At 35.9% G+C, this 22,374-nt stretch overlaps 1 protein-coding gene across 3 annotated transcripts in view; it reads right to left on the reverse strand.

Annotated features, from left to right (window-relative positions):
* Positions 1-22,374, reverse strand: part of GRIK2 (glutamate ionotropic receptor kainate type subunit 2) — an 833,871-nt gene that overhangs the window by 512,262 nt on the left and 299,235 nt on the right. The gene's annotated exons all lie outside the window — the stretch shown is intronic.

Raw genomic sequence — 22,374 nt, forward strand, 5'->3', positions numbered from 1 at the left:
TATATATATATATATATATATAAGCATATGAAAAAATGTTCTAAATAACTATTGATAACAGAAATGCAAATCAAAACAACTCTGACTCACTAGTCAGATTGGCTAAGATGACAAAGCAGGAAAATGATAAATGCTGGAGAGGAGGTGGAAAAATTGGAACACTAATATTTTGCTGGTGGAGTTGTAAACTGATCCAACCATTCTGGAGAGCAATCTGGAACTATGCCCAAAGGGCTAATTTCATATCCTTTGACCTAGCAATACCACTTCTAGGGTTGTATCCCAAAGAGATCATAGAAGTGGGAGGAAGACCCATATGCACAAAAATATTTATAGCAGCTCTTTTGGTGGTGGCAAAGAATTGGAAATTAAGGGGAGGCCCATCAACTGGGGAATGGCTAAACAAGTTATGGTATATGAATGAAATGGAATACTACTGTGCCATAAGAAACAAAGAGCAGATGGACTTCATATCTACCTGGAGAGCCTTATAAGAACTGATACTGAATGAGAAGAGCAGTACCAGAAAAATTTGTACACAATTACAGATACAACGTATGTGTGACAACCAACATTGATAGACCAGATTCTTCTCAGAAATTCAGGGCTATAAGTAAACTCCAAAAGACTCATGATGGAGAGAGATGTCTACATTCAGAGAAAGAACCAGAAAGAACAGAGTTTCAATGCAGATTGAAGGAAACAAAGGGGTAACACAGTTTCTGGTTACTGAAGGTCCTTTTCTCCCTTCTGGAGTCTTCCTAAAATCCCTCTTATGTATAACTCTCTTTTAGTACCTTTCCAAAACCCATAGCTGATACATATTTAGAAGGGTGGAGGAGTTACACTCCCTCTCTTGAATAGTTATCCTTACAAATCCAAATGTTCCTGTGTTTATCCTTGTGTGCCTTCCTTTGCCCCAGGTTAGATGCATTCTTGCCTACTGGTCCCTGATCTCTGATTGCATGAGAAAATGGGGAGAGAGTGGGGGAATGTGAAAAGAGAAAGAGGGAGAAATCCTCTGCCATTCTCTCAGCCACCAAGAGCAGTTCCCTCTCAGGGTTTTGGTTTTCTGGAAGCCTCAAATACAGAATTTGTATTTTCTACTCCTGGACTGGACTGTTCTAGACTGGGCTCACCAAGACGGACTGGTATTTTATTCAGTGGCCCAATGAACATCACTGATCCTCTTTGGGGAAAAAAAAAATTATATATATATATATATATATATATATGCAAGATAATTTGAAATGAATGATACTAGCAGCTGGAGGGTGAGGAATCAGGGCAGGCTTTATGCAGTGATATTTCAGTCAAATTTAGAAAGAAAGAAGATATTCTAAGAGGTAGAAGTGAGGAGTGAGTATATTCCAGTGCAAAAGCACAGAGAGAGATGGAGTATGTTAAGAATATTAAGACCTGTGTGGCTAGATTCTCCAGTGTGTTGAAAGACAGTATTATGTTAGAAGACTATAAAGACAGGATGGAGCTGCTAAGAAGGTATTGTTAGAAACAAGATGAAGAAGAATCAGGAGAGATTTTTTTTGTTTAATCAAATAAATTTTTTAAGTATTCATAATTGAAAATAAGGAAGACAGGATTGTTTTATCAGACTTCTTACTAGCCTGTTGGAAATTATATCCAAGTATCTTCTTTAACCTGTTGGCTCTTTAAATAGATGTGAGATTCCAGCATCATGGCCTTTTGATAACTAAAATTAACATTTGAAGATTTATAAAGTGATTCACAACAAAAAAATTGTTCTTATTGCAAAAGAATCTTAAATTATTAATTTCCTTCAGTGATCTAATAGCAGATTTGAGAGCAACTAACTCTCTTCTACTGTTCTCCATTGCTCTTAAATACTGCGGTGCTATGGCTGCTGTTAGAATTTTCACTGCCAGGTATGAATTCTTGCTATATTATCTTCGCTCCAGCAGTCCTTAAGGAGGGATCACTGAATCTAGAAGCTTTTGTGTTTAATGACATTTGCTATCAAGAATCTAAAATAGTCTCTCAAAAAAAGTCACACTCCACTTGTCAGCCACATAAACATTGCTAGAAAGAACTTTCTTCCCAGGAGATGCCTTAACTGAGATATCACTATATGTATTGAGTGTCTAGCACATAGTACAGCAATCCATTTTTTGACTGTCATACTATATCCAAGCTTTTAGCCAATAGCATCAATGTCATCTTTGACATTATTACCAGTTCAATTACCCTCCAGATTTCTCCACCTTCCCAGCTGCCATCTCACCTCCCCTCACCCCACCTCTGCCCCTGCTTTCCAACTCACCTAGATGTAGTCTTTTCATTTGTATCCCCAGAGCTTAGTACAGTGCCCAGCACATGGAATATATCTAATAAATGCTCACACTATATTATCTTTTCTCTGTCTTTATAGTTATATTTAATTTATCAAATGCAAGATGAAAATTAATGGGACCCAGATCCTAGGATGCACTAAGAGTGGGAGCCTTGAAGGAGCACTTGAAATGGCATAACTCAACTGGATAGGAAATGGGGGAAAATGAGGAATTAGTAGTAGAATAACTAACGTCCCACTAATGAAAGAAGCTGAAACAAGGCTATTTCAAAAAGAGAGCATGTACAGTAGGGGCCAGAGCTAAGAATATGACATGTGACTCCACACTTAAAGTAAACCACTTTTAATGTAAACAGCAAAAGAAACTTTAAATATCCCATGGGAAAACTTGCATGTGACCCTGGGCCATTCTTGGTACTATACATTCTTTGTTCTGTTTCTATATAATATCTGACCTTCCCTAATAGTAGTGCAGAGATCTACCACTTTTCCGCAGTCTTGTGAGTAAACACAACAAAATTAACTCTAAAAAATATAGGCACATGACCACACATGGCTTCTTTCTTAGATATCTCAGTACCTTCCTTTTACAGCGTGACTGTTCTTTTGGAGAGTTTGCATCCTTACAATTGGCATACTTGGCAGGATACCAAAGAAATGGGCTTAGGGAGAGAGGCCTCTAACAGGGCAAACCAGTGTTGGCCACCCACCCCCCCTGGGGTGAAGAGAGGTAGACAGCATGCTAGATGCCTGATCTGAATACAGGGTCACCTGGAAAATAGGGATTAGCTTGTGCCTCAACCAGCTTGTAGCACAGTGGGTTGGCTGTTTGTGTTGCTTAATAGAAGATTTATAACCAAGGGAACCAAGAGACTTTCAGCACTATCAAGAGAGACTTTGAAATGGCAATTGCCCTTATTTTCATAGGACAAAGAAGAGAATCTTCAAGGTAAAAGACAGAGGTGACTAGGAATGTTTTGCTTTTGTTGTTGTTTGTGGAAGATACAGGAAAGGAGAACAAAGAGAGTCTCTCTCTCTCTCTCTCTCTCTCTCTCTCTCTCTCTCTCTCTCTCTCTCTCTCTCTCTCTCTCTCTCTCTCTTCCCCCCCCCCTCCTTCTCCTTCCCTCCCCCTTGTTGACTTGTAGTCATATCTGAGGGTAAGGGGGAGAGAGATCTGGAAAAGAAAATGAAGTGAAGTGAAGATTATTTGGAATATGTTTGATAAAAGAAATGTATCAGAACATGCAAGAAATAAAGAAAGATTAGGGTTTTTGTGTCTGTCTTCCTGTCTGGAGTGCTATTTGTGTTAAGTGTGACGAGTTACCAAAAATTCCTTCAGGTGTTTCCTTGGAGAACATTTTTTTTTTGGTTCCCCATGGAGAACCTTTAGGTTTACTTGGGGGAAGGTCTTAGACAAAATTTAAAGATTTGAAGAATTAGAGCTTTGTTAAAATCTTTGGGGAACTACTTGATTCTCCAAAAAGAGCCCTGTTGGAAAGGCTTGTAACCTTAAGTTCAAAGTGTGTGGGAAGTGAAAACTTCTCAGGATTGTTGACATCCCTCTCCCCTCCCCCCTTCACTTCTACTGTCAATCAGCAGCAAACCCTTTCTGGAGTCTTTTGACCTTCACCCTTGTTGGCCACACCCTTATCAGTATTAGGCCCTTTAGGGTTTTTGGACTTCCAACCTTGCTGGCAACTTTAGTCCCTCCCTTCTTCACTTTGGAGTTTGCCAAATAAGGATAGTTACATTTGAATTGGCTATCCCTCATTTCCCTGTTCTTTGTAAGCCCGCCTCCCAGACACTGAGGGATAGTGGAGGGCTTCACTGTTATTTGCCATTGGGGAAGATTTTCGAGCCAAGACTCGAGCCAGCCTCTCAGCCAATGGAAGAAAGAAAGGGGGAGGAGGGAGAGGGAGGGGGGAAAGGGGTTTGACTGCATTAGGGCATAAATTCTTTTTTTGTCTTTTCTAAGGTGCCTCCTTTTCATGATCTGTCATGGTGAGGACCGCTCTCTTCTCCTGGGGGAAGAGAATAAAATTTCCTGTTCTTATCCTGAGAAATCTCTTTGTTCTTGATTAAATTTTGAATGGGGTTTTTCATCTCAAACAAAAGACTTGGACAATGTTTATTCTCTAAGGAGAGTTACTGGATTATTTTTCCAAGAAAAGGTTCTTTTTCTTCTTTAAGGAGAACCCCCAGTTTACATCAGGGGATGGGGGAAAAGGGTAATAATTTTATTCACTATTTGTATTTCGGTGGGGGGGGGAGGGTGTCTGTGTATGGGAGAGACAGACAGACAGAAAGACCGCCAGAGACAGAGAAAAAGAGAGACAAACAGACAAAGATGGAGACAGAGATTGGCTTCTGGAGATATCTAGTAAGAACCAAACTGAGAATATCAACAAGTTCATGAATTTTGTTCATTATCAGGCAAGGAGAAGTAATTTTTCAAAAGGCTGGTAACTGAAAGCCTAACTAGTAAGGGAATATTGGAGCCATATAATGTTTTTATATCATAAACTATTTAGAAACTGAGTTTGGAACTAAAGTATAAATTCTCTACTATGCATCCCTAAACTGTGATTTGAATTTTTTTCGTAAATGCTGAAATATTCTACCAAGATTTAGGTTAACATTCTTTAGAATTTGTTTTAATGGAACTAAGAGAATTTCCCACCCCCCCAGAATGACAAATTTATCACTTTCCAGCTAAAAGAAGAAGATCATTTAAGTGATTATAAAGAAGTAGATTGTCAAGGAAGTTTCAAGGGAAAAAATTGGGATTGGCACTTAGTTATTAGCTTTCTTGGTACACAAAAAAAGAAAAAAGATATGTGTACATCAGGAAGCAACTAAAAAAGTAATTGAGTTTTATTGGAACATTTAGTTAGATTCTTAGAGTCTTATGAACTAAAGTGCTAATCAATTTAAAAATAACTTTAATTTAGTGTGTGTCTTGAAATTTAAAACTATTGTAAATTGCATAAGACTACTCTCCATCTTTTAATAGATTTGAATTTTAAGAACTGTCTTGCTTCTTTCCTACAAAAAGAGAAACTTATTTAAGGGTACAGGAGGAGCAAACCAGAGTGAGCCTGAGCCCTCCTGAGAACTCCCAGATACACAGGCTATAATACCTTGGGGAAAGTCCTGTCAGTCAGATCCATAATAGAATGATGAGATTCAGTAGGGACTGCAAAAAAATTATGGGAAAAAAAAGCGAAAATAGTAATCACTCTGTAGGGAAAGGTATATTAAAAAAAAAAAGACTGTTAAAGATTATGGAATCCCTAAGTAATGAATTAGCTTACTGAGAGTTTATAATATAGAAGTAATTGCTAATCATTGATTTTTTTTATACCAGGATGTTTAAACTTGATAAGCAAAAAAAAAAAAAAAAAGGAAAGGGTGTTAAGTGAAATCTCTTGTATGAATATGAATTCTGGTAAACTTCTATTGCTTACTGCAACAACCTGAAAGAAATAACTATATCGAGCCCTAGGCTGTAATTAGTGAAACTTGCTATTTGAGATAAAAAATTTGTTGTGACTATAATTGATATCAGTCTGAGTATGAAATTCAGTTATACTTGTCTGATGTATCATTAAATTAGTAATCCACTAGTCAAGAGGAATGCCACAAGATACTCAAAGGGAGTGGGGTGGGGAGAAGGGGTAACAACCTTGGCATAGACGAAGGTAGGATGTTTACTCAGTTTCTTTATTTTGTTACTTCCTTTTGAACAAGGAATGTTTCCTATCTGATTAAACCTGAGTCTAGCTATGAGGTGGAATTGTTATCACATGATTAGTTGTCAACTGTGCCTCTTCTCTGAAATCAAACACAGCTAAAGATGCTTTATCCTGGTATACATTTTTTTTTATTCTGTGTCCTTATGCTGGGGGGGGGGGAGTGTGCAGTTTTAATGCTGTTATAATCATGTTCATGCTTTTTTTCCTTTTATAGCAAACTTCTTTAAGCAGGGAAGGTGGTCAGTAAAAGATGTGAGCACAATGCAAATATATAAGATCTTAGTGTTTTGAACAACTGAGTAAATAGGGCTTGGGCTTGCCATCTGCCTGCTAATAGTTACATAGTCATGTTTAAGATTAAGTCCCTGAAGCATCTAATTTTTTCAGAATGCTACAGGAATAATTGTACAAAGGTAAAAAGGCTTGTGAAACAAAGATATGGATCTATATGAGGTTAAAGTCAGAAACCTCTTCTGTTTCCTTTTAAGGAACTGAATTACATTGCAATCAGTCATCTTAGTAGCAAGTAATGTTTGTGCAGTATCTATTCTATTTGAATATGGTTAAGGATGATTAACAACTAACATGTTTCATTGTAGACAACCCATTTGATATATACTGCTCTTTGCATACAATTGGGAATTAATTACTTAGTGAATTGAGATATCCCAGGTCTTTTATTACAATTAGAGTAAAATTAGGCTCTTGTAAGCAAATTAATTTGCATAACCATTGAACCTAAGGGTGGAAAGAATCTAGCTACCAAGAGTGTTACTACTTATATTTTCATATATAGGATTATAATCATAATAGCATCTGATCTTCTTAAAGGAATTGCAATTACTAACTGTATTTCACTCATTTCTACGTTCTCTTAACGTAACCATTAAGTTTGGCCTAATCCTTTATCCATCCCTATTTTCTTTATCTTTTAACCATAGAATTACATTTCAAAACAAGGGGTCAATGATTTTTCAGGATTTCTATTCTATTATGTTATAAGCTTAAGAGAATCTAAAATAGTCTTCTTTATGCAAAGTCTTGGTCTTTGGAGTTTGATGACTTCCAAGGCAAAGTATGATAACTCAGGCCAGAAAATGAGAGAAGGGGAAGTTAAAGTTCTATGTCCTCTCTGCCTGGAGGAAACAGGTATGTATGTTTGTATTATATGGGGCAGCTAGGTGGTTCAGTGGATAGATCACTGGGCTTGGAGTCAGGAAGACCTGAGTTTAAATCCAACCTCAGAAACTGCCTAGCTCTAACCTTGGACAAGTCACTCTTTCTCAGTGGAGAAGAAAATGGCAAACTACTCCAGTACCTTTGCCAAGAAATCCCCATGGACAGAAGTCCACAGGGTCATGAAGGGTCAGACAAAATTGAAAAGCCTAAACAACAACAAAAATTATGTCTATGTGTATGTATGATAACATCATTTCAATTTAACTAGTGATCTTTGTAATCCAATATACTTTATTTTATGCATTTAAAAACATTATTCTAAGAAGGGATCTAAAGGCTGCCAAAGGGGACCAAGACACAAAAAAAGTTAAGAACCCTTGGTCTAGAAAAATGTTTAAATTCATTTATGTGATTATGTATAACAAATCAATCATCAACAAGCAACAAAAGGAGTTCTCAACCCAAATTAAGCTTCCCAATTTCAATGGAGGGAGTATAGTTGCAGGGACAATTAACCTAGTATCTATAACAGATTCCTTTTATTTCTCCCTGTGAGGGAAAGATTCAGGCAACAAAAAGTTAATGTCCACATTACATAACCCAACTCTTCCCCTCTTGTGTTTTCACTTCTCTATTAACCCATACCAGGGACCTCAAGAAGAGTTAATGCAACTTCAATGAAAACACACTCTGATAAAGCACTGACATCTCTGGACAAGGACTCTTAGCCATCTAGCATTTTCTTCCATGTTCTCCTATTCTTTCATCTTCCTATTCTGGAACCTTGAGAAAAAATTTTAAAAATACAGAAGCTTTACACCTTTGACAAATATGAAATCTGGGAAGGGAAGAAGTAAAATTAGAGGCAGTCAAATAAACCTTGGGACTAGAGTGGATTAGGGTAAGGTTAAATGTATCTCCCATCTGGTTTTCATGAACACCTGGGGGCAACCCACATTTCACAGTGAGCGTATGATCAAGGTACCTTGGATCTACATCTCTTTCTGAGATGTATCTGTTTTTTCTATGAATGGCATGTCTATTTGTGGGATTTAGTGCCCAAAGTTTATGGGGGGATATATTCTATTGTTACTTTTATTATTGTGATTATTTCATTAAATAATACTCCTTGAGTTAATTTGTTCCCTGGCTAACTAGTAAAATAAAAACTTCTATGGGAGTTTATGAACTATAATTTTTAAGCAAATGCTTAAAGCTTGAGTTTCTCTGATTCCAGCTTCTGGCTTCAGACGGAATCCTCAGCTGATGTACTAGCATTGTTACTCACAAAAAGAAAAAGGTAGGTTCTGCAATTCCTTCTTTGGCTTCTATACCCTGAATCTTAAGCTACAGGCAAGAAAGGCAAGACCCTCACAGGTACCACTGCCATTGAACTGAAGAAAAAAAAAACCAAGAAGGGAAAAAAAAAACCTTAGCAGCTTTTCAGAGTCCTTATGACTCCCTCCCTAATGTCTAATTTCTAAACTGTACACACTAAACATCCTTTCTTAACAGAGGTTCTTGAATTATTTTTGTGTCATGGAAGTTTGGTGAAAGCTTTGGATCCTATTTCAAAATAATGTTGCTAAATGCATAAAATAAAATCAATCATATTGAAATATCATTGTTGTATAACAATAATAATAATATGATGATGATGATGATGGTTATGATATTCATTCATCCTGGATTAAGAAGCTGTCTGTGTTTTAGAGGAGGTCCTTGTAACCTCAATACATTCTTTTTGGTCTACAAGGAAAATGAGGAGTACAAAAAGCAAATAAATAAGTAAAACCTTTACTATTTTGGGCTTTCCCCTCCATCCCAATCACTTCAATCCTTTGTTCCAAATTCCTCCTATATACATAATAAAATGTATATATCAGGCTCTGAACTCTTACCAGAGGTGTCATAGAGAGGCTGGGCACAACCCATCCCTGGAGGTAAATTTATTTATTTGTTCCCCATAATGCTACCTTTTCTCTCTACTCTTGCAGCCCCCTTTTCCAGTTGGTGAGCTCCTCTCCAAACTCCCATTTTGACAGTCTCAGGCCAGCCATCTTTCATTCCTCTGCAGACCACTGCTTCTGATTCTCTGAACTTCACCACCATTTCTCCATTACTCCACCCCTCTCTCCCACTCCCAGTGCAGGTACCTTTTAACCTCCTTTTTTTTTTTCAATCTTGCCCCCCCCAATTCCTTTATTGTCTTTTTGCTTGTATTTGTATCCCCAGTGTCCATAATAGTGCCTGGCACTGAGTAAGCACTTAATAAATGTTTGTTGACTTGGCTCCTAAATTTTAGAAATCAGGAAGCTGACCCCAAGAGAGGTGAGGTGATTCCTCTGTTGTCACACAAAGTTAGTGAAAGAACAGAAATTAGAATACTAACAGCTCACATTTATATATAACACTTTACAACTGGCAAACCCCTTTTCTCCACCCTCAGAGGGCCAGGTCATAAAAATATTATTAATCTTACTTAAGACATGTGGAAATTGAGGTTCTAAGAAGAAAAATTATTTGCCCACCAGGGTCATACATTATACCTCCCAAATCAGGTCTTCTGGTCCCCAATCCAGTCAGTTCAACTGTGTAAGACCTCTCAGCAGCAGAGAAAGTATTAGGAGAGTATTGCCTCCAGAAAGCCCATAGTTCAAAACATGGGTACCACTACAGTTTTAGAACACACATTGTCTGGGGGTAATATGAACCTATATATGGTAAAACAGACTAGGAATGAGTGGGGTTTTCTAAAGTGGAATACAAGATTAGATCTGCATACCTTAGTCACTGAAAATACTCTTCTCATAGAGTATCTTATTCAGCTAATGCTTTAATAAACCTTGTGCCTGATTTTTTGGCTTATAGAAAGCATTCAATTCACCATGCCCATCACTACCTTAGTTATGGCAGATTGTTATCACTCTCAGTGAATTAGATAAATTACTGGAAACTTTACTGTAAAGGGTGAATTGTGTTGGATGAATCTTCCTTTTTCCATTTACTTCAATATTAGACTAATGCTAGATTTTGGTCAGAAAAAAAAAATGTCCCTGAATAACCACTTTAAGAAAGTAGTAAAGTTATTAAAATTACTCATTGCAAGCCATTACTTGGGACCTATTCAATGTGTCCATTCTCATAAAATAAATTGTGCTCCTAGAGGGAAGATATGCTGGGAAATCATAGGATCCCATGTCTATAATTTGAAGGGTCCCTCAGAAGTCATCGAGTTCAATTTGCTCCTGAACAAAAATCCTGTCTCCAACATCCTTAACAATTAGCCACCCAATCTTTGCTTGAAGACTTCTAGTGAGAGGAAACTTAACTTACTACATAAGAGTGTACCAAAATAATCCAATTCCACTTTTTGATTGCTCTAATTATTAAGGAAGTTTTTTTCTTTCACCAACCTACATCTGGCTTTTTGCTATGTATCAGTGCTTCTAAATAATTTTCTATGATTGTTGAAAAAGTTATAGGCATGTTTTTGTTTTGTTTTATTTATATTGTGATTTTGATTGATATCTTCCGCTTCTCATAAAGTAGGAAGAAGTAACTCATACTAGTAAGCAAAATTTTAAGACAAATTAAATTTCTGACTTCTGTTTTGATTTATAGATTGTATGTATGTCTTCAGAGGACATTTCCCTTTTTTAAAATTTCTTTTATGCAAGCATAATATACAAGTATATTCTTTAAATTGGATGGGTACTGAATCTTCTATTAATATAAAAAAAATGTTAATGCCACACTATAAGCCTGGGGACCACAGATCTATTTTCTGCTATAATTGTCTCTCTTAACAAGATTCTACAGGACAAAATATGCTTGCTTGGTGGCAAAATGTGATATGAGTAGCTGGTTTTCATTGAGTGTTGACAGTGACAGATTTATTTGTGCTGATCTGTATTCTTAGTTAATTTTCACCCCCTGGACTTTTATGAAGATAAAACACAAATTTAATATAGCAAATTGCTGAATTATGCCACTGCAACTTTTCAACATCATTTTAGCCCTCAAATTCATAAATTCCAAAAAACTGTATTATAACCACTCTAGGAGACAGAGTATCTTTTAAGGTCCCCTAGGAAGAGTTCCTTGAACCTGACCTTACAGCACAATGGAGGAAATCCAAAGTTACAAGAAGGAAAAAGAGAAGAGGGGATTATAAAAGATGCTTTGAGATTTCAGAGGTGCTCAACAAATATTTGTGGAATGAATAAAACAAAGATACTATTGGTCCAGGAATTTCAAAAAATGGGACTAGAGGGGCAGCCAGGTGGCTCAGCAAGTAAGAGCACCGGCTCCAGTGTTGGGATGACCTGGGGATCAAATCTGGGCTCAGATACTTAGCACCACAGCCAGAAATAACTGGCTGTGTAACCTTGAGCAAGTTACTTAACCCTGATTGCTTTTTTAAAAAATGGGACTAGAGAAAGATAGGATAGAGAAAGAAGAAATTTGAACAGGTTATATAAAGTATGGGAGTAAACAGAGGATTAAAAAGGCCAAGGAGAAAAGATTAGCCTAGTTTAGCCTAGCCAGAGCCTAATTCACATCAGAGCTAAAATTCAGAGTAACCAAGCTCTGCTTCTAACTGGTTTTACCCTTAGGCAAGTCATTTAATCTTTCTTGGCCTCAGTTTCCTCAGCTATAAAATGAAAGAAGCAGGATAATGAATATCTAAAGTCCCTTTCAGTTCTAATAGTCTATGATCTACAAACAATGGAATGGAGCAAGAGACTTCCAAGATCATCTCATTTTTCAGATAAGGAAAATAAGAAACATAGAGGTTAAACGACTTGAAGGTCACAGATTTTATTACTTACAGAAAGAGAAATGGTACCTAGGTTTCCTGATCCCTGCCTAATGTAATACTCCTTTAGAGATTGAAACAAAGGTACCAATGAAAAAAAAAAGCATAAAGCTAAGCAAAATGAGGGGGAGGGGGGCCAACAGCAAGTAGACCAACAAGTTTCCTTGGGAATAACATAGAACATTTTTATCTATGTCCGTGTGTGTGTGTGTGTGTGTGTGTGTGTGTCCTTGTGAGTCTAATATGTGTATTTCTTGAACCTGACTGGGAAAAAATTTAGAGGAAATTGAAAAGATAAAGTAGAATTGATAATTTTGGAAGCAGTGTGTGTGATAAAGACAATTCCAAATCTGGTGGAACATGAATTTTGATCTCATTCAGTCATTCTGTCCTGTCCAACTTTTTGTGACCCCATGGACCAAAGCACACCAGGCCTTTTTATCCTACACTTTCTCTTGTCAACCTTACAGAATTTGTTCTAAGAAAGACAAACAAAATTAGGCTGTATGTTCATGTTTATCTCTCAAAGGGATGAACATGTATATGGATGCATGGAAGTTCATTAGAAAATGGACTCAAAGAAAGGCCAATTGAAGGAGACTATATACCCATAGAGTGTTTGCTCCTCCCCCTTGCCTCAGGATGCTGGTGTCCTTTGTCAGTCAAAATTATAGTTACCATAAGGCAAGGAAGTGCCCCTGACTTCAGGATATCTGTTCTTTTGTTAGCCATAAACAAGGGAATGTCATAACAAGGTAGTATCCATAAAATATCAAGATAAGAAAAGTCCCATGAATCAAGATAGTGTCTGTTTCAAGGAGCCTGATCCTTATCGGTAAGAATGATCCCCATCAGCTTCATCAGACCTTGTGATTGCTGACACAAGAAAGAACATTTTGGGTTCACTTAGAGAACACACAAAGGATTATAGCATATTAACTCAGAGTGGGCCAAAATGTCTTTCTCCTCATTGGCCAATCCCGGTTTTAGGCCTTTCTCAGGTGACTGAGATGTGTATGTAAGGGGTGCCTCAAGCTGGTTTACTCACAAAATTTGGCCCAAGTTCATGTTCATTATTTCCATGACACTATCTATCCATCTCACCCCTTCTCCTTTTGCCTTTAATCAAGGTCTTTTCCAATGAGTCTCATCTTCTCATTATGTGGCCAAAGTATTTAAGTTTCATCATCAGTATTTGACCTTCCAGAAAATAGCCTGAATTAATTTCTTTAAAGACTGCCTAATTTGATTTCCTTGCTATTCAAGGAACTCTCAAAAGTCTTCTCCAGTACCACAATTTGAAAATGATGATTCTGTGGCACTCAGCTTTCCTTATAGTCCAACTCTTACAACCATATATTACTACTGGAAAAACCACAGCTCTGACTACATGGATCTTTGTTGGCAAGGCAATGTTTCTGATTTTGTCCAGATTTGTCATAGCTTCCCTTCCAAAGGGAAAGCATCTTTTAATTTCATGGTTGCAGTTGCTGTGTGCAGTAATCTTTGAGCCCAAGAATATAAAATCTGATACTGCTTCCATTTCTTCTCCATCTATTCACCAGGAAGTGATGGAATCATTTGCCAAGATTGCAGGGTTTTCTTTGCTTCCTTGTTTTGGTTTGTATTATGTTTTTTTTTTTTTAATGTTAAGCGTCAAGCCAATTTTTACACTCTCCTCTTTTACACTCATCAAGAGGCTTCATAATTCCTCCACTTTCTGCCATCACAGTGGTATTGTCTGCACATCTGAGATTGTTTATATTTCTTCTGGCAACCTTAATTCCAGCTTTTGTTTCATCCAGCCAGGCATTTTGCATGATGTACTCTGCATATAAGTTAAATAAATAAGGTGACAGTATACAGCTTTGTTGTTTTCTTCTCCAATCTTAAAGAAATCAGTTGTTCCATGTTCAGTTCTAGGTTAATCCCCCATTGCCTGAACACAGACACACAGACACAGACACACACACACACACACACACACACACACACACACACACACACCACACACCCCCTAGGAATTCTTAAAGACCAGGAAAGTGAGAGCTAGGACAAGGAAAGTGGATGAGATATTTTGATTACAAAACAAAAAGTATAGAAACAATTATTCTTAAAGATCTTCATTGGATTTAGGGAAGCTGTTGGCTAGATATCCCAATGATTATTTATCCCACTTTTTTTTTCTTAATTCTATTCCTCTCTAATGTACCCTGACATTGTTGATCACATGACAGAAAAACTCTGACAAGGTAATAGGGTTGACAAAATAAGACTGGGACAACGATTCTGCTCTATTTACCTTAATATAAGCTAATATTTTAATTAAATATTTTATTATTATTGTTTTAAATAATATTAATAGTGATAAGGTAGATGGAGCAAACAGGATACAGGATGTGACCAGCCAGAAAACTGTTCAAGAAGACTATGCACTGAAGCCCTCCACCATGGATTTATCCGTGTGCTTTCACAAAACACCCCCCTAACTAACTACTTGACATTCCAGAATAGTGCTTCCCCTCCCTATTTCCTGCTCCCCTTGCTTATAAAAAGACATTCTCAGATTACTAGACATTCCAGGCATTCTAGAGCCCTGCTGAAAAGCTCTCTTCCTCCCATTCTCCTTCTCCCCCTTACCCCATCCTATCAAACTGTATATAGACCAGACACATAACCCCACTGGGTACCCTGCCCTCCCATAAGGAACAAAGTCCACTGGCACATCTCCTCAATAAATGCCTTTATTAACTTAAAGACATTCTGAGTGAATTCTTTCAGGACAGATATTGTGACTCATAGTCTTCATCAATTGCATTTATATAGCACTTGAAGTTTTGCAAAGTGTCTTACAAATATTATTTTATTCTATCCTTATTACTCTGGGGGCAGGGAGTGATAACAGGAGGCACGTGCTATTATTATCTCCATTGTGAATATGAGGTAACCGAGGCAAAGGTTAAATGACTTGCCCTGGATCAGACACATAGTAAGTGTCTGAAGCTATATGTGAATTCAGGTTTTCCTGACTTTAGGCCAAGTGTTCTCTCTTTAGTTGTCTCTAAAACTGTCTTTTTAAAACACAATCTATAAGCACACTGAAAAAGATTTCCTACTATATAATTAGCACACCTAAAATAATATCATAGCCAATTTCTTAAGTTTGTTTAATTTACTCAAGAAACTATATTCAGGCATTACTGCACCAGCAATACTGAAACCTTCTTGGAACACTAATACACGAAACTATGTAATCAACTATCTCCAAATAATTAGGTTTAACACATAATTGCTAATTGTATTTGCACTTGGAATTACAGAACACAGCACTGGAAACACTGTACTTAGAAAGTAAAACATATAATCATCCTGGATCCAAATTTCCCCCACCCCCTGAAATAAGATCAAAATTATCTGATTCTACATTTCATAATACTGAGAAATATTACTTTTCCAAAAAGGTATTCTTGAATGAATATCTTTTGTTAGAAAGCCAAAATATGAATTAAAATGCATTATTGTAGTCTATTTAAATTTAAGCCTCTCAAAAAAAGAAAATGAATGCTTACTATTATTTGATATTTTATGGTCTAATACCAAATCAATGGACCATTTAGTGACTTTTCTATATACAACCATTAAAACTCATTTATAGAAATTTAATGAAAAGTCATCTCCAGTTGGTTATTTTAAAAGTAAACATTGCTTTCATTTTTTTCCCCATATCAAGTTAAGTTTCATAATGTCAGCTCAAATGCTTGATATTTACTTATTAATTATTAATTGAATCTACCAATTTAGCTTTCCTTCTAAAAATTCTTCTATATACAGGGTTAACACAATTAAAACTTAAAAAAAAAGAAAGATAAAAGAAAAAAAATCAGTCCATAAATTGCAACACAATATTTGTTTTGGGCAATGTGTAGAAAACATACATGTAGGCTTCCTATGAAGAAAATTTTCCAATTAGAGATGTCCAAGAGTAGAATCTACTACTTGAAGAGTTGGTAGGTTTCCCTTCACTGTATGTCTTTGACAAGGCTTGGATGACCATTTGTCAGAGATGTTGAAAAGAGGATTGTCATTCAGTTATGACTTGGACCAGATGGCATGTAAGGCCCTTGCAACTCTGAGATTCTTTGAATCTGTGAAATCTGAAAAAGTATTTCTCAAGCTGTCATCATTATTGTGCAACTTTCCTGACTATCATAATTTCCTGTCTAATTTGGCAAATTATTTATATTTATATAACCTGAATACTAAAATTACAAGTATAACATATGACCAGTTCAAGAACTTTCCTGGTAACTGAATTTAGTGATAAAATGCCAGGCTACAGTTTCATATATCTACCAGCTACGATCCCCAATTAATTTCCACTACCATAACAGTAACATAGTGCCATGGAAAAATTACAAGATTTGGAATCCAAGGACCTAGATTTGAATTTTGACTCTGATCTCTATTAGATGTTTGACTATGAGTAAATCACAACTTCTCTGGGACTCTCTTCATCTGAAAAGTAAAGGCAAAGAGATTAGATGACCTCTAAGGTAATAAGATCTAAATCGATGGCCCTATGATCCTTTCTGTCCCATATCAGCATTCAACTGCTAACAATGTCCCCATCCCTTTCTGACTTTGCCTCATTTTTCTATTTCACTAAAAAAATCTGTATGAAAAAAGTTTTTTTTTTTTTTAAAGGAATATACCAAACTCTTAACTCTATATCATTTGGCATTTAAAGGACATTTCCCTCTACTAGACTTATTCCTTTGGCAATACCACAGTGTAGGCTGTGAGTACCCAGAGCCAAAGGAAAATGACAGTATAAGTTCATTATCCTAGAATGATTCAGAATGATTTCCCTTGCATTATCAAAATAATGCTACTAGTATTTTGATTTATCTATGGATAAATAACAAGTCTAGATATTTTGTTATTCTAAACAATCCCTGATTTCATCAATGTAGGGTAAACCTTATTCCAACATAAATCCAACAACCCTCCAAGCCTTAATATATTGTTTTCACAGGTTACAAAAATTAAACAGACTAGGTACTGGTACTTAGCCTTCTGGAGATGAGCCTTTCCACAAAGAACTAGCCTATTCCTCAAACAAAAGACACTATTCTTGGTGCCTACTCAAAACTTTCCTTTCATAGCTTAGGGTCTACTAAAAAAATCTTCTAGAAACCAGGGTCAAAATAGGACATTAGTGTAGAGACAAGTACATGTAATGGGAATGTAAATTTTTAAGATCTTCCCTGCCCCTAGGCTAAAATGCACCTGGAGCCTGGGGTGGGAGGCTTGTTTTTCAGTAGATACTTTTTGATTGGGCAGTGGGTCAATAAGGTTATTACAATCTCTGACCCAGGAGAAGGTTATATAAGCCCTGATGTGTAGCTTTGTTTTGGGGCTCACTTTGAGAAGTGTTCTGTGATTTGATCAGATGAAACTCTGGGAAGCCATTGTTGAGAGCTCCCCGGCTTTGAAAAACCCAGATGTTGATATGATATGGATGTAATGGTTTGACAGTTTGGAAACCTGTTTACTTGATCTGTTTCTCTGTCTTGATAATTCTGACTGTAAACTCTGAAGTTCGGGGTGCTGACATTCTTCCCCTGAACTAGGTAAACAATACATATTTGACTCATTAAAGTAAGCTTGTTAACCCATTTTTTGTTGCTTTCCTTTAACAAAGTAGATCCAAGAACCTGTGTTGGCAGACACCCTGGGGACACTGGGGTGTTTGCTGCTAAAGTATACAAACAACAAAGGTCAAAAAGAAAACAATGCAGCCAAAAAAAAGATAAAAATTTTTAAAAGATTTTACTGACCAACAATGCTGAAAATCACTTTATACTGTATTATATTCTAATATTATAAAGCTTTTTAGAAACAAATAAAGCACCAAGCATCCCTGAGCACAAATATCATAAGGAGAGTTCTTGCTCTATAAACAAAACTGGAAGTGTAATGATTTACAAGGAAATACAACTCAGTATTGAGATTGTTTACAAGCTGACACATTCCTAATTTATTTTTAGTTCAAATTTAAAATGACTCCTATTCTACTCAATGACTGACAGAGACATGATCTTGTTTCTGAAGTCAATTCTCTCCTTCTTTTTTGTACATCATTCAGAGATCTAACAGACTTTTACAGTGTTTAAAAGCATTCATCCAAGACCACAACAAATGCTAATGATCATAAAAAGACCATATCCTGTTCATACCATTTTCATGGTTTGTCTAGTTCCAACATTATAACATATAATTTCATTACATCTGTGTAGAGTGATGTGATTTTTGTTGGTAAAAGAAAAACCTTATAGAATGATAATAATAAAGTAGCAAACTGAAAAATTCAACAAAATAAATTAGAATGTAAAATAGGATGAGTAGAATATGTAATGAGTTGCTTTTGAAAGGAGATAGGGAAAATACAAGCATAATGATTTACCAAAGTCTTAGCATAAACTCAAAACATATAAACTAGAATTTATTTAGATTCTTGATCACAATAGTAATCAAATTTAGTACTTGATTAAAAAAAAAATCAGCTAGGTGGCTCAGTGGATAGAGTCCTGGACCTGTGGTCAGGAAGACATCTTCCTGAATTCGAATCCGGCCTCAAACACTTAATACCAGTGTGAATCTGGGCAAGTCACTTAACCCAGTTTCCCTCAGTTTCTCATCTGTAAAATGAGCTGGAGAAGGAAATGTTGAATCATCTAGTAATCTCTGCCAAGAAAACTCCAAATGGGGTTACAAAGAGTCAGACATTACTGAAGTGACTGAACAATAACAACAAAAATATCTTCCTTTTATTTCCTGGTCATGGTTGACCTCTCCTCCCATTGAGTCCTCTAGTCTATTTCAATTCAAAGACCAACTGCCATTCCATTTACCCATTTTTTTTTTTTAAACAATCGGGGTTAACTTGCTCAAGGTTACACGGCCAGTTTTTCTGGGTGTGGTGCTAAGTATCTGCACCCGGATTTGATCCCCAGGTCATCTTGACACTGGAGCCGGTGCTCTTATTCCCTGTGCTACCTGGCCGCCCCCATTTACCCATTTATTTTGATTAGAAGTGATGAAACCAACTGAAGGGTCATAGATTTAGAAATGTAGGGAACTTTTTGTAAGTCATTTAGTTCCCACATTTTACAGGTGAGTAAACTGAGCCCCAGGTACTCAGTCCATACTCTAACCAGAAGGCTATATTATCTCCTTTATTTGGAGGAGAGGAGAGAAGAGGAGGGGAAGGGAGGCAAAGGGAAAGGAAGGGAGAGGAAAAGAGGAGGGAAGGAGAGGAGCATAGGAAATCTTAGAGCTGACACTTTTAGACATGTTTTAAAGTCTCTCTGCTTCCTGGCCTAGCCTAAATCCACATGTAAACACTTCAAGCACAGCTGACTACTTATAACTGGCCTTAAATTAAAATGGACCACTTAAATTTAATGTGGGGAGTTGTGACTTAACCAAATGTATATGCTATTAGTTACAAGCAGGCAATCAGTTAATTACAAACAATACTGAAAATATGCACAATTGGATGTGCCAACTTGCCATCCACTTGTAAATATGACATCAGCAAGAATCTTTCTTCTGAAAGCAGTTTCCAAGGAATGCTTACAACTAGAGATGTTTAAGATGTTCCTCTAAGTTGACATTAAGAAAAAGATTTTAAGTAATTAGGACCCTTTGTTTTCCCAAAGATCTATATTAACTTAAAAGTCAGAAGAAAAACTCATACAAATATAGCCTAAAATATTTTGAAAGATTCAAATTTAGACCAGGACACACTTTACATATGTTCACCCAACCACAAAATGACTGTTAATTTTTAACACAGTACTATTTTAAAGGTGATTCATGAAAAAAAAAATATCTGAAAGCAGAATAAGTCTTTGTTTTGCCAATGCACTTAACAATATCCCTATATTTGCCATAAATGTATTGGTATAACCCAGAGACTACATATGAATTTGTGAAGAATCTGTAATTTGGGGGGGGGGGGTGAAGAACTCCTTCCTTTAGCCAATGAATATTGAAATTTATCTGTGATTTAGTAAGTCCTATAGAATATCATTAAACACATACAAGTTAAATGATTCGACCAGAATCAAATAACCATCAGAGGTGGGAATTGTACCCCAGCTACATACTTATGTACTATCTATGTGACCTGGGGTACCTCACTTAACTTCTTTGATCTTCAGTTTCTTAATCTGTAAAATGACAGATTTTGGCCCAGATGACCTCTAATGTCCCTTTCAGATCTAGATTCATGATCTTATGAATCTTACCCAAATCTTCCTGACTCCAACTCTAGTACCCTATCCTGCTGTGCCAAGATGCCTATTATACCATATGTATAGAATGAAAACACTATTTCAGAAAAGTTCAATACATACCTATAAAGGCAATATTAAAAAAAAAACCCTAATTAGTAGAATACTTGAAAGAATTACAAATTTGTTTCTTATCATTTCCTATAGACCAATTAACCTATGTTTAAATTTCTTTATTTCTTTTTTTAACACTATAAATAACATCAATTATGTCTTACCTATTTTAGGAAGTAAGCATACTCAACAATAATATGCAGACTCCATTTCAGGAAGGGACAATGTTGCATTTCAGATTTCTGTTTCTCGTGTCTAATACGAAGTAGGCACTTAGTATACATTTGATAAATTGAATTTAACATTATTTATTAACCTACTTATGTAAATTAGATTAAGTCAGAATAAACAAGTACTATAAAAATTGGTATGTTCATGTTAAGGCCTAAGTGTAAAAATAAACCTATTTGTAAATGAGCTTTTCAACCATAAATAGTTAGATACAACCTGCCAAAGTGCAGAGAAAGGCTTAATTTATGGCATAAAGTAAGAATATAGCAAACTAAATATAGTACTAAGAGCATAAGATTTGAATTTAAGCTTTGCCATTTACTTTCTGTGTGATTTTGTACAAATCACTTAAGATCTCTGGACCTCAGTTAATTCCGAAAAATGAAAGAGTTGGACCATCTGGACTCTGAGGTTCATTCCACTTTAAATCTATGACTTCAAAGGGCTCAAAATCTAGTCACTTTAACTTTTGAAACACCCTTTTAAGGGGTGGCCAGGTGGCTCAACGAGTAAGAGCACCGACTCCAGTGTCAGGATGACCTGGGAATCAAATCTGGGCTCAGATACCTAACACCACACCCAGAAAAAAAACAGAAATACAATGGCCATGTAACCTTAAGCAAGTTACTTAACCCAGATTGCTTATAAAAAAATAAAATAAAATAAAATAAATAAAACACCCTTTTTAAAAAGGAGCATAAAAAAGATTCGAGCTTAACCAGTAATTTTTTGTTTGTTTCTAACTCAGTAAATATCTCTTAAATTGCTACATTGTTTTAAAATCTTAAATCTAAACACTTTATCATTAAGCCCATATACAATTTTTTTTAAATTTACAAACAGGACAGTTTCTATAAGGTCATATATATGTTGCATATTGGATCAGAGTGTTCCTGTGTTAACATATTTCATAGGCACCATAGTTGTTGAAAGTAGAAAGGGAATTTCAGGGACCATTCTATCTGATCTGCCATTTTAAAGATTAAGTTATTTCTATAAGTATAATTCTATAATTGTAATTATGAAATTCTTATTGTCATTGTACTTCAGTACTTTATAGGCAAATTTAAAAACAAAAAAGATGATCATCGAACTATTCCATGATACTAATAACCAGATGAGTAGTTTAAATCAAATCAATCATGAATTTATCATTATTCAATATCTTATTCAGATGTTTCAATAACCTTCAATGATTGAGGCTGAATTTTTAATTACTAACTAACTGTATCTTAGAATAGTCTCCCAAATCAGATATAAAACAATAGACTGAATATTGCAACAAAAAGGAAGAGACTAAATTATTCAGCATATGTTCAGATAAAATTCATTAGGGTCCTCAGTTTACAATATACAGCAGAATGCCATTTGGTAAATTGCCTCTTATTGGAACTTAAAATTATGTCAATAAGAAGTGAGCATTTTACATAGACATTTAAACAAAATATGTTATTCTTTTTCTATCATATTATTTGCATATGAAGAGCTGTCCCAGCTGTTAAGGGTTTGCCAGAGTAAGAATGTGGCTAGTGGTGGTCTGAAAACCAGTTATATGCTATTGCTTTGGAAACCTCCTCTTAATATAAATACATCTCTGAGACAAATATTGACATTCGACTTTTCAAAATATGCATTACAGAATCT

The sequence above is a fragment of the Petaurus breviceps genome, unplaced genomic scaffold (assembly GCF_028583685.1).
Source record: "Petaurus breviceps papuanus isolate PSGF00001 unplaced genomic scaffold, PetGlider_PUasm1.0 90977, whole genome shotgun sequence".
Classification (NCBI taxonomy): Eukaryota; Metazoa; Chordata; class Mammalia; order Diprotodontia; family Petauridae; genus Petaurus; species Petaurus breviceps.